Source organism: Nicotiana tabacum, chromosome 17 (genome assembly GCF_000715075.1).
Source record: "Nicotiana tabacum cultivar K326 chromosome 17, ASM71507v2, whole genome shotgun sequence".
NCBI classification, from domain to species: Eukaryota; Viridiplantae; Streptophyta; class Magnoliopsida; order Solanales; family Solanaceae; genus Nicotiana; species Nicotiana tabacum.
This window is the reverse complement of record NC_134096.1, coordinates 153630536-153648243: the sequence shown is the minus strand read 5'-3', so window position 1 is coordinate 153648243 and position 17708 is coordinate 153630536. Positions and strand designations below refer to the sequence as shown.

Sequence of the window (17708 nt, the reverse complement as noted above, 5' to 3'; positions counted from 1 at the left end):
ATTAATTATGACTAGATACGAGTCGATCGGAGTCGGAAATTTGAGGAAAAAGCATAATACTTGGTTAAATTGGAGCAAGTCGAGGTAAGTGACTTGTTTAACCTTGTGTGGGGAAAATTTCCTCTAGGATTGGTATTGATGTGATTATTGAAATGTGTTGAAAGTCGTGTGCACGAGGTGACGAGTGTGTACACGGGCTAAATTGCGAAAGATTATATTTTTTTTAAAATTGTGTAGATCACTGTTGCGCATTTATTAAATTATTTTATCTTGTTATATTCTTCATCATTGATCTGAGATATATACTTCAAATTTGTTTGATCTTTTCTTACTAATTGTTTTACCTGTTTAGTTGGAACTTGGTTTCTTTTATTCTGTGCATTATTTGAAGGTTAATTTTCTTTAAATTAAATATTATAAATATGAAGTATTTGACATTTTTAAACTTGATATTGAAGCAACGTAGTAAAGATTTTGAAATATTATTTTCCTAAATTATTTACTCCTGAATATTTTTATACTCATTGTGAGAGAGCCGTGAGCTCTTTATTGTGGAAGAATATTATTGATGAATTATTTTAACATGAGCTGTGAGCTCTTTATTGTGGAAAACTATTATTGATGATTTATTTTGGCATGAGCCGTGAGCTCTTTATTGTGAAAAACTATTATTGATGATTTATTTTGGTATGAGCCGTGAGCTCTTTATTGTGGCAAACTATTATTGATGATTTATTTTGGCATGAGCCGTGAGCTCTTTATTGTAGCAAACTATTATTGATGATTTATTTTGGCATGAGCCGTGAGCTCTTTATTGTGGAAAATTATTGTTATTGAATTATTTTGGCAAGTTAAATTATTTGAGCACTTGAGGTGCAAATTGTGATATATTATGATATTGATATGCATGCGGTGGTATAAGGTCTGGGTGTTGAAACGCATGCGGTGAGATAAGGGTGGCTTGATACGCGTGGCTAGTAGGGGAACTACTAGAAGTCATGTGGTGTGATAAGGGTGGCTAAAACGCGGGATGCTATTTCGGGAAAAATATTTTCTTTAAATAAATTGTGAAGGCTCCCGCGGTGATATAAGGAAATGAGATATTGTGAATTTATTTATGATTTGGGACTACGAGGCGGTACCTCGGGAGTGCCCTTGTTGATATTGATTTATGGCCATAGGTTCTTTCGATTAATTGTTGTGATTTTCATAAAGTTGAAGGAAATTCTGTTTTGATTCCACGAGATATTATTTGTAATCATTTGATGTCATTAGATGTGATATACTATTTGATTCATTTCCAATATTATTTTATTTTACTACATTGATAAACATTTTACCATGCCATTATTATATTCCAGTAGGGCCTCACCTGACCTCGTCACTACTCTACCGAGGTTAGGCTTGGCACTTACTGGATACCACTGTGGTGTACTCATACTACGCTTCTGCACATCTTTTTGTGCAGATCCAGGTACATTTTACTAGCCTAGACGTCAGTGAGTTACTTGCGCACGGAGACTTCGAGGTATATTTGCCAGCGTCCGCAGACTTCGGAGTCCCCTTCTATTATTTTATGTTGCTTCCTTATATTTTATTTAGACCTTGACATATAGAGGCATTGAGAATAAATTCTTAGAAGCTTGTGACTTATTTCTACCGGGTTTTGGGAGTTGAAATTGTTTGAATTGTAGTTTATTTATTTCATATATTTATTATTATTCTGCATTGATAGGCTTACCTAGTCTTAGAGACTAGGTGCCATCACGCCATCCTACGGAGGGAATTTGGGGCCGTGACAAGAGTATCATATATACATACCAATAAGGTTGTGGAAAGATCGTTAAGTTCAAATGGGTAAGGATTGGGTTGAAAATGGTAGAAATCTTCAAAGACTTTAATTGAAGATTTGAGGGAAGAATTGGTGTCGGATTTTGGTGAAATTTGTATGGTTGGACTCGTGGTTGGATGAGCGTTCATATTCTGTAACTTTGGTCAGGTTCTGATATGTGGGCCCCACGAGCGAATTTTGAGTTAATTTCGGATTTATTGGAAAAAAAATTAGTTTCTCCTTATGGAATTAATTACAATAATTGGTATTGACTTAATCGAATTAATTGTGGCTAGATACGAGGCTTTCGGAGACCAATTCTCGTGGAAAGGGCATAGCGGAATAAATAATTACACAGGTTGAGGTAAGTAACAGTTTTAAATCTGGTCCTGAGGGTATTAAACCCCGAATTTTGGTATCACGTGATTATTTTGGAGGTGACGCACATGCTAGGTGATGAGCGTGTGGGCGTGCACCGAGGGGATTGTGACTTGGTCCGTCCCGGAAAACTGTAAAGTTGAATAATTTGTTGTTAGATATATGCCCTCTATGTGTTGATAAAATTTGACTATAAATCATATTAGAAATCATGCTTAGGCTATATGATAGTACTGTTGGGACCCACAGAGGTCGTGTACTTGTTGAATTGCCTGTTAAATGCTATATTTACTCAGTCTCAGTTTTTACTTGCACATTTTATCTCAGTCTCTGTTATTATTATTGATACATCATATCATTATTGTTTGGGATGATTTCATGAATTATTGAGAGCCCGAGAGACTGGAGAGATTTATGACTGAGGGAGGCCGAGGGCCTGATTGTGAGGATATTTTATGGATCGGGGCTGCCTGCCTGCAGCAGGCCTTATTGTCTTATTATTGCATGTGAGTTGGCTGTGCAGATCCTTATATTATTATTGCACGTGAGTTGGCCGTGCGGATTCAGATATTTATATTATGGCACGTGAGTTGTCCGTTCAGCATGTGAGTTGTCCGTGCTTATAGCGCTTGGGTTGTAGGAGCTCCTCATGAGTCTGTACACCCCCAGTGAGCGCGGGTACCCATTGAGAGAGTGATGAGGGCTGGGAGCCCAGGGAGTGATGAGGGCTGGGAACCCAGAGAGTGATTGTTGTCCTAAGAGGTTGTACTTGATTTTTATTTGTTGTTGCACTTAGTTGCTATCTGTCATTGTTGTGAAATATCTGAAAGATTGTTGATATACGGATTACATGAATAGGAAATGTATAAAAAAATTGATTTGATATTAAACTGTCAGATTTGATAGCATGTCTATTCTTTGCTGGAATTACTGGAAGTGAACCATAACTGTGTAGCTCGTTATTATCTTAAGTTCCTTATTTATTATTGTTACTTGCTGAGTTGGTTGTACTCATACTACACCCTGTACTTCATGTGCAGATCCAGGTATTCCCGGATATAGCGGGTGTTGATCCTTTCGCGCGGTTGAATTTCAGGAGATTTTGAGGTAACTGTCGTGTTCTGCAGACCTTGTCTCTCCTTCTCTATTTCTTTGTTCAATGTATTCGGTCTCAGACTATTATAAACTATATTTTCTAGACTTGTATTCATATTAGATGATCATGTACTCAGTGACACAAGGTTTTGGGGAGTGTTTGTATTGTATTTAAATATTATATTTTCAATCTTTAGAGAAATTGTGGTTTATTGAGATTTTTGGCTTGCCTAGAATTGAGATAGGCGCCATCACGACGGGTGAGATTTTGGGTCGTGACAAGTTGGTATCAGAGCCTAGGTTACATAGGTCTCATGAGTCATGAATAGGTTTAGTATAGTCTTGCGGATCGGTACGGAGACGTCTGTACTTATTTTCGAGAGGCTACCGAACCCTTAGGAAAATTTCACTTTCTTGTATTCTATCGTGCGGAATTGATTCAGCTTGAAACATAACTCTTTGAATTCCTTCCACGCATTTCGTATGCGCATATGAGCGCTCGGTATTTGTTGTGCATCGTCGGCTTGTGATTCTATGAATGGGGTTCAAGATGTGTATCCTGTGTTTTGGTGATGGGCCAGTCTGGATGACTTAAGGCCAGGTTTAGACCGCAGCTTAGGCTCGGTAACTTCACTTGTAACCTGTACATTTGGACTCATATGTCCGATAATGTCCCTACGAGTGGAATTTGTGGCTTGATGAGCGGTGGAGTGGCCTTGTGATGTGTATGATGTAACTGCGGGATGTGTTAAGATGATTTGAATGTGACCAAAAGTGTTCCTTGAAATGTAAAGGAAGGCCATTGGGTGCTTTTATTTTCGTTTTGATGTGACGTACAATCTCGAGTGTGAATGTTTTGTAAGATCTTTCACGTTGTTAAATTATGGGACAAATTAAATTCTCACGTCTTGTCAATGAGTTTGGACTCAAGAAGAGTAAATGATTTTGTAGTAATTGTGGTTGCGAATGGGTATTTTTAATGATGATGGCTTGAGAAAGATGATCTTCGAAGAGGCTTAGAGTCGGTAACATTTTATTAGTTTAGGTGTGGCAGAGATGCATTTTGATTTGATGCAACAGTTGGGCAACAAAGTGTGAGGGAAGACATGATGGGAAGTGTTTCGCGGTGGCTGAAGTACTAGCAGGTCAAGTAGGAGAAGTAGAGGTTGAGAAGTTGCTTAAAAGAGATGATTTAACCGAAGTAAGAGTGAAAGATTAGCTTATGGATTCTGTGGTAGGATAGTCGCGTGTCTTGAGGAAGTGTAGAACGGTTTGGAATCGTGATAGAATGTGACTTGGCCTACAGATTTTATTTGGAGTGATAGTTACTGTACGAAGAAAGATTGAATATGGTAGGAAGGAGTTTGTTTTGAAACGAAGAGAGATGCGAAGATCTGATTATTGTTTCAGGCGCAATATGACTTGAGTTCAGAAGGTATTGTTGAACTTTCTGTTGATGTCAAAAGGGAAAGTGCAGACTTATAGAAATGGTGGGCGAGCATGAGCTCAGGAGAATTTACTGCTTGCGTGGTTGTTGCACCAAGTGCAGTGATGTTGAGATATGTCGGTAAGGAATTCCACAGGTGGGTTATCTCTTGTGAGCAGTTAGAGATGGCATGGTGTTGATGAAGCTTCTGCGAGGAATATTACTTGCTACCATTGGCGGGTTAACGGTGCGAGATCTTGGTAATTGAGAAGAAAAAATCCTTACGGGTTCTAATTTTATATAACTGCATCTTAAAGCTAAGTGGGGGAGCCTGCTATTGATAATTTGAATCCATGGTTATGTGTTGAATTTTAGTTTGGGTTGAAGACATACTTGTGGATCAATTATGACTTGCAGAGATTGAGATCGAGGATGACTCGGGTAAGTAAATTCCTGGATATAGGTTACGTTGCACTTTATGAAAATATGAAAATTATAGAATGATCAAGTTGTTATTTTAAAGGGATGTAGTGCGCACGAAGTATGAATTTGATTGGTCGTGTTAAGCCAGGATTACTTACTTGACTGTTGATTGTGCTAAAGGAGCACATGTGTTTCGACCCATTTGGGGCGGAGTAAATTAGATTTGAGCAGAGTGGATGACTCTCGAGAGGGTTCTAATGGATTCAAAACGTATATGTAAAAATTTAAAAAAAAATTCGAACTTGTATATTACTAGAATCGATTACTTACTTTGGATGGTATCAGGACGTGTGGTAATTCTGTTTGACTAAGGATTCTACATTTCAGTATAAGAAAGTAAAGAGGAATAATTTTAAATTCGTATAAGGTATTTTCAGAGTGAGTGTTACGGTTGGGGTATTTATGGAGGTGCTTAAGAAGAATACAATGGCTTATGGGCCTTAGGGCGATGTGGTTCTTAGTTAGGATGTCTTGTAGGGAGCTTTGGGTAAGGATAGAAGTGTTCTAACAAGGAGAAATGTCAACTTGAGGGTAATTCAGAAGAAACTCGGAGAAAATATGACAAATGGGTAACATGATGGATCAGTATGGTAATGGTATGATCAGTTCTTTTGGTTCTTAAGATGAGGTGGGACTTTACGGGTGTTTGGTGGCAATACTCTCGGATTTGGCAACCCGTGTGGCTTGGTAGAGTTAGAGGAATTCGGTTCTAATAGCTTAGTTATGCGCAAACAGATTTCAAAGTGTTCTTGATTGTTTCTACCATGGTTTGAACCAGATATTTTCTATTGGTGTGGGAAATATGTTGTGTATTATGATTCCTAGAAGGAAGCAAGAGAAATGTTTCTAACTAACTGGATATGTAATTTGCTGGTGACTCAGAGTTGATAATGGGGTTCTTGTGCTTGTCACATGATGGTATAATAGATGTGGTGTGTTGTGCGAGATTAGGATTTACATGTACAAAGTGAAAGTTCAGTCTTGAAGAGAAGGTAACGAATGTTGGACAACCTAGGCGGTTCCAAATAACTAGATGAATACTATTACTACTTGGTGTTGTATGAGAAGTGTGCGGATTTCAGAAGGCGCATTGTATTTTGACTTATGGATGTATAATTAGTATTGCGGTACTCACATGGTTGATAGACTGCAGATATTTAAATTATTCCTATGTGGCACGGAAGAATTATGAAAGTATTCCTTATGGGAAGATTGTGAATGAAAGGTGTGTTAGTCATTCTAGTGTTGGAGTTGGGATCAGTTACGGTGATTCATGTGTTTGAGAAATTTGGATGCTGGGAGTTCTCAGAAGTATATTGTTTCGGGTTGCGGCCTGTTTGAGGTAAGTATTTTATTTTAACTCAGTGGAGGCACTAGCTGCGTTAATTGTTTGTGATAGCTGCGCGCTATAAGTATGCATATATGTGAGATTTGAGACAATGTGCAAGCATCAGGGCAAGTATTCATACTCGAAGGAATGCTTAGGCTATGATATGCCTAGAGTTGACTGTTAAGTGTAAAGCTATAACGTTTCTCATGTTCGTACCTTTGTTGAGAACTATCTGGGCTACATTTGAGGTTACAAAGAAGCTAATTCCCCTAAATAAATGGGGTAGTTAGTATTTTTGTGTTAAATTACCGATTTGAAGTGTGATAGCATACTTTGCACATGCTTACACTATGACGTGTATTTATACCATTCCAGGAACATGAGAATCTTATTTCATTATCAAATACAAGTGTACTTGTTTAATTGCTCATGTATGATATGCTGGGACTGTAGGCCTATGACCATGCCGGGCGATTCATATTAGTGTCACGTGGGTTGTCTATGCCGTGTGTGAGAATTCTATTTCTATAACAATTTATCTGATTCATTAATTACCTTCTTCTATAATTGTGCACATGTGCCTACGGTTATCCTCTTCACGAAATTTGAGGAGTTGGTTGTAACATTGTGGTTGTGGTGGTGCTTGTTGAACTTTCAATACGGTTCTCTTCCTTGAGACAGCTCCCATATTTGGGTACACGGATTGCACAGTTATGGCTTAAGTTATATAGATGTGGCGTGTTTGTGGGATAGTTGCATTTAATAATATAAGGTCATTAGACCTAGAATGAGTACTATCAGGTTTGAAACGGTATTTTCGGGAGGATAATATTAAAATTCGGCTTAGAAAGTGATTATGGTTCTGGTTGGGGTGAGAGAGCTCCACTACTTGATGATCTGATAAGGGGTCTTGAGATTTCTGCATGTTTCTTTTATTATCAGCATTGTGCGGAAGTTTTAGAACGAGGTTTTGTTTGATATAGGGTTTAATACTTTTACCGGGTTACTTTGGAGTAGTTACTGTGATCAGGAATGGTGCTACGAGCGGGCGAGTTGTGTAATATGCTAGGTGATTATATCCGCGATTATAGTTATAGCTCGATGTAGCTTGTTCAGACTCATACAATGTGTAAATGTAAGATTCATATCGTGAAAAGAAATTTTGAAGGTTGAGAATTGAATTCCAAGGTTTTTGGGCTAAGGATAAATTAAGGATTTTCAGTTATATTGTGTTGTCAGGCCTATGTGGAATAGGGTGACATGGGATCACCCCGGGCACGTGCGTGGTAAGATGGAATAGTGATTTAAAGGCCTAAGAACAACTCTTGGCACGTTCGAGGACGAACGTATATTTAAGTGGGGGAGATTGTAACGACCTGACCGGTCGTTTTGAGCATTCACGCTCCTTTCAACAATTTAAAGTCTTGAATAACTTCCTACGAGGTATTATGACTTGTGTGAATTATCGGTTTTAATTTTAAAGGATAAATTTTACAAGGTATTAGCTTGGAAGAATGAATTTTCATGTTGAAAATTTAGTTGAAAAGGTTGACCGAATTTTAACGTATGTGTAGTGACCCGGAGAAATTTTGCTAAGGAAATTAAGGTTTGAAGGTGCCGAGGTAGATCAATTAGTACAAAGATTATAGAAATTTCTCGCGGCGGCTCGGACTTTTTGGGTTGAACAATGCACCGAAGTGTAAAGAAAAATTTTATCGGAAAATGGTCATTTCTGCGACCACTATGCGATCGCAGAATCACTCTGCGGACCGCATAATGGTCGCAAAGTGGAACAGGAGAAGGGCAAGATTTGAGGAAAATCTGCGGCGCACTATGCGACCGCAGACCTATTTTGCGGTGTACTATGTGACCGCAGAACAAGTATGCGGACCGTATAATGACCGTAGAACAGGTCAGTAACGCCCAGCTTTTGAGGCCAAATTATGCAGTTGGTATGCGGACCACATACCTGTTATGTGATCGCATATGCGATTGCATATGCGACCGCATAACTGCGTCGGAGCTTCCATTCTTTCTAATTTTTGACCCGACCCAACTTCGTTTTATAGCCCTTGAAACTCATTTTTGAGCCAAAATTTGATATTTTAGAGAGAGGTGAGAGCATTTTAGAGAGAGAAAGTGAAGACTTAGTCATTTATCCATCAATTCTTGTTCAAGGTTTGAAGATTTCACAAGGATCTTGCTAGGGCTTCAAAGAGGTAAGAATTGCTTTCTCTAATTCTTCAATTTCGGGTTTGGAGTAATATGGGTGATTAATAGTGTGATTCTTGGGTGTAGAGTATCATATATACAGACCAATAAGGTTGTGGAAAGATTGTTAAGTTCAAATGGGTAAGGATTGGGTTGAAAATGGTAGAAATCTTCATAGACTTTAATTGAACATTTGAGGGTCGAATTGGTGTCGGATTTTGGTGAAATTTGTATGGTTGGGCTCGTGGTTGGATGATCGTTCATATTCTATAACTTTTGTCGGGTTTCGATACGTGGATCCCACGAGCGAATTTCGAGTTAATTTCGAATTTTATTGGAAAAGAAAAATTAGTATCTCCTTATGGAATTAATTACAATAATTGATATTGACTGAATCGAATTAATTATGGCTAGATACGAGGTTTCAGAGACCAATTCTTGTGGAAAAGGCATAGCGGAATAAATAATTACACTGGTTGAGGTAAGTAACAGTTTTAAATCTGGTCCCGAGGGTATTAAACCCCGGATTTAATATCACGTAATTATTTTGGAGGTGATGTACATGCTAGGTGATGAGTGTGTGGGCGTGCACCGAGGGGATTGTGACTTGGTCCGTCCCGAAAAACTGTAAAGTTGAATAATTTGTTGTTAGCTATATTCCCTCTATGTGTTGATAAAATTTGACTATAAATCATATTAGAAATCATGCTTAGGCTATATGATAGTACTGTTGGGACCCACAGAGGTCGTGTACTTGTTGAATTGCCTGTTAAATGCTATATTTACTCAGTCTCAGTTTTTACTTGCACATTTTATCTCAGTCTCTGTTATTATTATTGATACATCATATCATTGTTGTTTGGGATGATTTCATGATTATTGAGAGCCCGAGAGACTGGAGAGATTTATGACTGAGGGAGGCCGAGGGCCTGATTGTGAGGATATTTTATGGATCGAGGCTGCCTGCCTGCAGCAGGCCTTATTGGCTTATTATTGCACGTGAGTTGGACGTGCAACACGTGAGTTGGCCGTGCGGATCCTTATATTATTATTGCACGTGAGTTGTCCGAGCAGCACGTGAGTTGGCCGTGCGGATCCAGATATTTATATTATGGTACGTGAGTTGTCCGTGCAGCACGTGAGTTGTCTGTGCTTATAGCGCTTGGGCTGTAGGAGCCCCTCATGAGTCTGTACACCCCCAGTGAGCGCGGGTATCCATTGAGAGAGTGATGAGGGCTGGGAGCCCAGGGAGTGATGAGGCTGGGAGCCCAGAGAGTGATTGTTGTCCTAAGAGGTTGTACTTGATTTTTCATTTGTTGTTGCACTTAGTTGCTATCTGTCATTGTTATGAAATCTCTGAAAGATTGTTGATATATGGATTACATGAACAGGAAATGTATAAAAAAAATTGATTTGACATTAAACTGCAAAATTTGATAGCATGTCTATTCTTTGCTGGAATTACTGGAAGTGAACCATAACTGTGTAGCTCGTTATTATCTTCTGTTCCTTATTTATTATTATTACTTGCTGAGTTGGTTGTACTCATACTACACCTTGCACTTCGTGTGCAGATCCAGGTGTTCCCGGACATAGCGGGTGTTGATCCTTTCGCGCGATTGAATTTCAGGAGATTTTGAGGTAGCTGCCGTGTTTCGCAAACCTTGTCTCTCCTTCTCTATTTCTTTGTTCAATGTATTCGGTCTTAGACTATTATAGACTATATTTTCCAGACTTGTATTCATATTAGATACTCATGTACTCAATGACACCAGGTTTTGGGGAGTGTTTGTATTGTATTTAAATATTATATTTTCAATCTTGAGAGAAATTGTGGTTTATTGAGATTTCCGGCTTGCCTAGTATTGAGATAGGCGCCATCACGACGGGTGAGATTTTGGGTCGTGATATAATGTCAACGCGTTAATTTATTATCTCACTATAAATAAAAAATGGAGACCATAGGGGTTAATTCCTATCACCACTTTATCACAACCACGAACTTTTCTCCGAGGATTAAGTTCTAGAATTTTAAAAAATACTCAAAACCCTATTTAAACAGTCTTAAAATGCTAAAATTAATTTTTTTCACTGCATAGCAGTGGGAATTGATCACTGGGCTATTTCTGATAAACCTACCAAATTTCAGATCAATCGAAGATCGTTAAAATCACAATCTCCAAAAAATGCGACCAAATTTGGAAAATTACCATTTTAAGCATTTTTTAAGAATTTAAAATATGACCTACATTCTTATCATACACCAATTCATGTCAATTCAACATGTGTTATCATGTTCCAGATTAGACATAAATAAAATGATAGAAAGAATGACTTTTTGTATGTAAATCACATTTTAATCCGTCAAACCTCCAAAAAACTCATCTAAACGATCTCGAATCATCAAAATACGATGTGATTCACTGCAGTAGCAGTGAGTTCTTCTTAACTGATCGTTTTCGATGATCATACCGAATTTCAGGTCATTCGGAGATCATGAAATTCACGATCGCCAAAAATTAGACCAAATTCGAATAAATTATTTTTGGCGTATTTAGGATTAAATCCATGTGATTTGCATTCTTGCTATATATCATATCTAGTTAAATCATCATGTTTTAGATTTAACACAAATAAAGCCGATATATAAAGAATAATTTTTTATATTTATAATAAATTCAATTTAATAAACTGCTTGAAAACCCATCTAAACGACCTCAAAATGCCAAAAAATAACATGATTCACTGTATAGCAATGAGTTTTTCTCACTAGATCGTTTTTGATGAACCTACCAAGTTTCAGGTCAATCGGAGTTTGTCAAATTCATGACCACCAACCTGTAACCAAACTCGGAGAATAACCGTTTTAAGTAGTTTCATGAATTAAAATAAATATGATATTGATTTCCATTCTCCTTATAATTATACTATGAGCTCAAGGCATATATATTATGTTCTTCCTATTTCTAGGATACATAATATCTTCTTTGCAATAAATTATTATTTTATTAAATACACAAGAACCTAAGATATTATATTTTCTTCCGTTCGACGAAAACCCCAATATCTCTTCTCATGGGTGGAGTTGGTCTCACTAGTACCCAAAGATAAAACTCTTTTTCTAGTTAAGAACCTCCATCACTAATGTAAATTTATCAAGGATAATTTTCACATGGTACATTAAGCAGATTTTAATAACTCAAATAAATAGACCATTTTGTGGATCCTACTTATTAATCATAATGCTCAATCCATGAATAGACATAATTTCACATGTACAAATTTGTTAAGAATTTTTCATGAGTTCAAATAAACAAACCACTCTAGTGGTAACTATTTATTACTCACAAAATTCTTAATTTTCAAGTGAATATACATGTAGCTCATAAAATTATTTTATGGCAGAATATTGACCATAGCTTAAAAGCCATACCAATAATATAAAATTCATACAAAATACCATCATATTTCACTTAATTACAACCTCCAACCAGAGAACATTTTTTTTTCTATTGAAAATCCAAGACTAGTAATCACGTAGGGCATGAAAACATAAACTAAAATTTGAGAAATTATTTTATGTACAAATATGCCAAACGCACCAATCATTAGTCATCCAGGATATCAAACAGAGGATTTCACTTTCTTATAAAATAATTATATCATCATACAATATCAAGTATACCTTGTAAGACCTCGTCAATAAAATCCTACACTTCTATTATTGAATTTAATACAACAACACGTCTATTTACTAATAGCTAATGTGTAAACCCATCGTATCACCAGTATTTAATCATGGAGACCATGGAGAGTCACCCCCACCACCATTGAATTAAAAACGAATTAAAATTATTAAGAATTAATTTTCAAAAAATAGAAAAACGTCCAAAACACAGTCCAAATGACCTCAAAACGCCACAAAATCACCATGGTTCACTGCTAAAGCGATGAGTTTTTCTCATCACGTCGTTTCCGATGGACCCACCAAATTTCGACTCAATCGGAGTCCGTCAAGTTCGCCGACCTCCGAAAAAACCGTCAATTCGGTCAAAATCAGGTTTTGCATTTTTCTAGGGTTTACCAAAAAAAATTCAGATCGTCCCAATCAAATATCAATAAAAAACAGATATCTCACGATTACAAGAATAATCCAAAATTTTATGCACAGTTAATTCACAAATCAGCAGTGCAGTTTTTCAGAAAATAACATATACATGTAATTCAAAAACGCACATAAAAACAATATTCTTATTTCATGAAAAACCTAGTTATCTAATTAGATGTGAGTGGGCTCTGATACCAATTGATGGATAATAATAAGTAGCGGAAGCAATCCCAGTATCAAAATCACATGTAATCTAAACAACTAGCATATACGGGGTTTCACGGGTTACCTATTGAAGCGTGAACATATCTCTTCTAGACGTGAGCCTTCAGTTCCATAACTTCTCAATGGAATCTCTACCACCCGCACAATCATGATCCTTGAACGTTCCACGGTCTTCTACTGCGCTACCCAAATAATATCCGAAAACAACAATTTCATATGGGCGAAATTTCTAGGAAAATATGGCTGAAAATTTCGGCCACCATAACTACTTCTCTAGGTGAAAAACCTTATGTATTTATAGCACAAGTTTTAAGGGTTAAAAACCTTTTCCAAAACCTGCTGGGTTTTCTTTTCCACCATAAAAAGGATTCCTTTATTTTCTATTATTTAGGCACAACAAGGACCACAAAATTTAATTAACAAGGCTTTCAATTATGGAATTAATTTCTAATTTTCGAAATTAATATCCACCATAATTAATTACAAATTATTTCACTAAAAATTCGTAATTGCACTCCTTATTCAATTTCGAAATTCATCCATTAAATCTTATTTAACTCCCCAATTTAAGATTCAAATACTAATCAATTAAATTAAATTACTGGCGATTTAATTTATTAATTATTTTCTTTAGACTTTCGCTTAACTTATTTCATGTGTCGGATACAAAATCCACCGGCCGGGTTTACATATGAAAACTTATAAGCTTTCATAAAGGTGTATCATCAATCTCTAAACCGAGACATGGATTCCATCAACTAACTATTATTTCGCCAATGTACATTATTATTATCCAATTTACCAGGCATATTGACCCACGAAAGAATCTCGCCCTTTAATAAATCAAAACAATAATAATATACACAGCTAATAATAATTATATCACGATAAAGAGTATAAGTACATTTAATGGCTAGAGAGTTTATTTTATTAAGTCAGTATAAAATACTTATCTCTACTTGGTCCGTTCAATACATACAAAATGTACTAGCACAAGAAGTTGGAATTAAACCATTCCCATAATCAAGATAAATTATGAAGTATTTAATCTTGTGCTATAATCATTCCTGATGGTTTGTCCAATTCCATCATTAGATTGTGAACTCAAACTTTATACTTATAAGAACCGATGATTTAATCTTCCGTGTATAAGCTAAACTCTATACACTAAATCATCTACTATATAAGCAAAGGACACAGACTAATATATCTATTTAAAACTTTATTAAAATTGAATAAATAATTATTTCATAATAAATACTATATCTAAACCAAATCCATGGTTAATAGTATATATCCCAACCATGAGCATCTTTATTGTGCTAATCACTTTTTTGCACCATATTCACTCTTCATTGCCACACTATGATTCATCTGAGTGGGATTGGTTAAGAGGAGCTTTAGCTACTGCAGACAGAGACTACGGTGTGCTAAATAAGGTCTTTCACAACATTACAGATACTCACGTTTTGCATCATTTATTCACCACCATGCCACATTATCACGCAACGGAGGCAACCAAAGCGATCAAGCCATTACTAGGAGAGTACTACCAATTTGATGGTACCTCGTTTTATAAGGCAATATGGAGAGATTCGAAAGAGTGCATCTATGTTGAGAAAGATGAAGGGTCTCAAGACAAAGGTGTTTTCTGGTATAAAAACAAGCTTTGAAAGATGTATGAAAAAAGTTACTTGGATTTAGTTAAATGTTAAGTTAGAGTCGTAGTATGCATTGAATTAAAGTTTATTTGCTTTGTATGATTTGTTGTTTCCTATCATTCTATATTGTATCGTGTTATAATGTATTATATGGCTGAATAGTTGTGGAGTGACCCTGTACCTTGCTTCTGAATTTAGATAAGGCATCAGCCACCGAGTTAGCTTCTCTAAAGCAGTGTTGAAACTTAATTTGCATGTCCTGAATTTCAGTCTACACACTTAGGTAGTTAAAACAGCTGTAAAATGGTGCTGTAAAATGTTGGTTACGCCAGTTAATAGGAGATAGAGTTGCCTGCACTTCAGCATAGTTGTTATTAAAGAAATGGAGTTTTTTGTGTGGATTTTTAACCAGTCATCAGTAGGTTTTTCCCAGTTAACTGGTTTTATAGTTAAAACAGCTTTTCTTTCCCCCAGTTCTTTACATAACTCGTGCCAATTTTCCAATGGAAAAAGAATTTCAATCTCCACCTTTCTTAGCTATAAAGACTGTTGCGATATACTCCAGGGATCTAAAACCTTTGCCTCCTTCCAGAGGCGGAGCAATGATTTGAAGAACTTAGGTTCAATATTCTAGTCATTTTTATGTAACTGGTTCTAAAGTAAGAATTTATATCTATTCAATGGATTTTTTAAGATAAATAATTGATTGTTTTCTCAGTAGGTAGGGGTGAGAACAACCAAACTTTAATCAACAGCTCAAGTCAATGGCGGGATAAAACGATATCCGGGAATTAACATAGCCAGACCACAAAGGAGGACAACATCACAAGTTAAACAACAAAACTCATAAGTAACATATATGAAAGAAACTTTAATTTTCTCTTGGCTGATTTTCTAATCCAGAGGCAACCTCATACTGATGAAGCTTTTTCATTAACATTTTTATGGAATATTTTGTCTCTAGATGAAAAGATAACTAAATCATCAGCATGTAACAGAGGTGGTTTATCCGAGGACCATTCATGTTCATCTAAAATCCCACATATAGTGTCTTCTTTTTCATGTAAATTTTTTTTCTCTTTGTTTCGGCCCTTGAAAACCTTCGTTTTACATTTCTCTTTTTCTTGTTGTTTCAGGTTATTTAACTTTTTGCATCTATCTTGACTAGAGGTAATTCTTAATTCTATGACTATTAACTCAAAAATTCTATGACTTCAGAAAAGAATTTAACTATTTATGATATACAAGTATTTCATGGTCTATATATTCGCTTTTTTAATTACTGCATGAAATTATAATATAATCATACAACTAGACAATTTTAATAATGAAAAAGGAGGAATCTAAATCATATGGAACAATAGTTTATTAAGCCAACCGTCAATCATATGGCCTCTTTTATTCACTACTACAATATTAATTTTGTCAAGATCTATATCTTTACTTGTTGAATAACTCTCTTTCTCTGTTTCTATAAAGAAGAGAGGAAGTGGAGAGGGAAATCTCCAGCTTTCAGGTAAGGCAAAAAGGTAGTAGAACAAAAATGGGAGCTGGTGGCAATATGTCTGGTCCAACTAAAACTGAACAAAAGAAAAATCCTTTCCAAAGAGTGCCATTTTCAAAGCCCCCTTTTACAATTGGTGACATCAAGAAGGCCATTCCTCCTCACTGCTTTCATCGATCTCTTATTCGCTCGTTTTCTTATCTTGTTCAAGATCTCATACTTGTCTCCATCTTTTACTACATTACAACCACTTGCTTCAGACGCCGTATTATTACCTAGCATGGCCGATTTACTGGATCGTTCAAGGTTGTGTTTGCACAGGAATTTGGGTCATTGCCCATGAATGTGGCCATCATGCCTTTAGTGATTACCTGTGGGTAAATGACACTGTTGGTTTTCTCCTCCATTCTGCACTTCTAGTGCCATACTTTTCATGGAAATATAGTCATCGTCGTCATCACTCCAACATTAATTCCCTTGAGCGTGACGAAAACCATGTGCCCAAGCTTAAACCTGAGCTAAGATGGTACACAAAATACTCGAACAATCCACTAGGACGATTACTCATACTTGCCTTCACCCTCACTCTTGGTTTGCCTTTGTACTTTGCCTTCAATATCTCTAGTCGACCTTATGATCGCTTTGCATGTCACTATGATCCCTATAGCCCGATATTTAAGGATCGTGAGAGGCTACAAATCTACATCTCAGATGCAGGTGTGATTGCAACTACCTATGTGTTGTATCGCGTTACTTTGGCACAAGGGCTAGCTTGGCTCGTGTGCATCTATGGGGTACCCCTCCTAATTGTGAACGGCTTTATAGTGTTAATCACTTTATTACACCATACTCACCCTTCGTTGTCACATTATGATTTATCCGAGTGGGATTGGCTAAGAGGAGCTCTAGCCACTGTAGACAGATATTATGGTGTGCTAAATAAGATCTTTCACAACATTACTGATACTCATGTTGTGCATCATTTATTCTCAGCCATGCCACATTACCATGCAATGGAGGCAACCAAAGTTGTCAAGCCATTACTAGGAGAATATTACCAATTTGATGATACCCCATTTTATAAATCAATGTGGAAGGATTTAAAGGAGTGCCTCTATGTGGAGAAAGATGAAAGCTCTCAAGACAAAGGTGTTTTTTGGTATTAAAATAAGTTCTGAAAGAACAGCAATAATTAACTACTTGCTTGAGTCATTGTAATTAATTTGGATTTTGTGTTTTATCATATTCTATTATACTTCCTACTTTATTTGCAATGTTTGTTCAGGCTGTTCCTTTAAATTTAAGTATCATTTTGTTAATTCACATAGTACAAGTGATTATTTATGCGAGGATTAATAATGAAGGAAGCATACTCTTATATAGTCACTATTAATGAGGAGCTTGTTATACATGAAGTACTTAATTTAAAGGGGTATTTTTGTGTTTAAATAGTTTA

General features: G+C 36.4%; 1 pseudogene; it reads left to right on the top strand.

The window, feature by feature from the left end:
- The first annotated feature begins 16178 nt into the window (after nucleotides 1-16178).
- LOC107773458 (delta(12)-acyl-lipid-desaturase-like) lies at nucleotides 16179-17452 on the top strand (annotated as a pseudogene).
- Nucleotides 17453-17708: the final 256 nt, after the last annotated feature.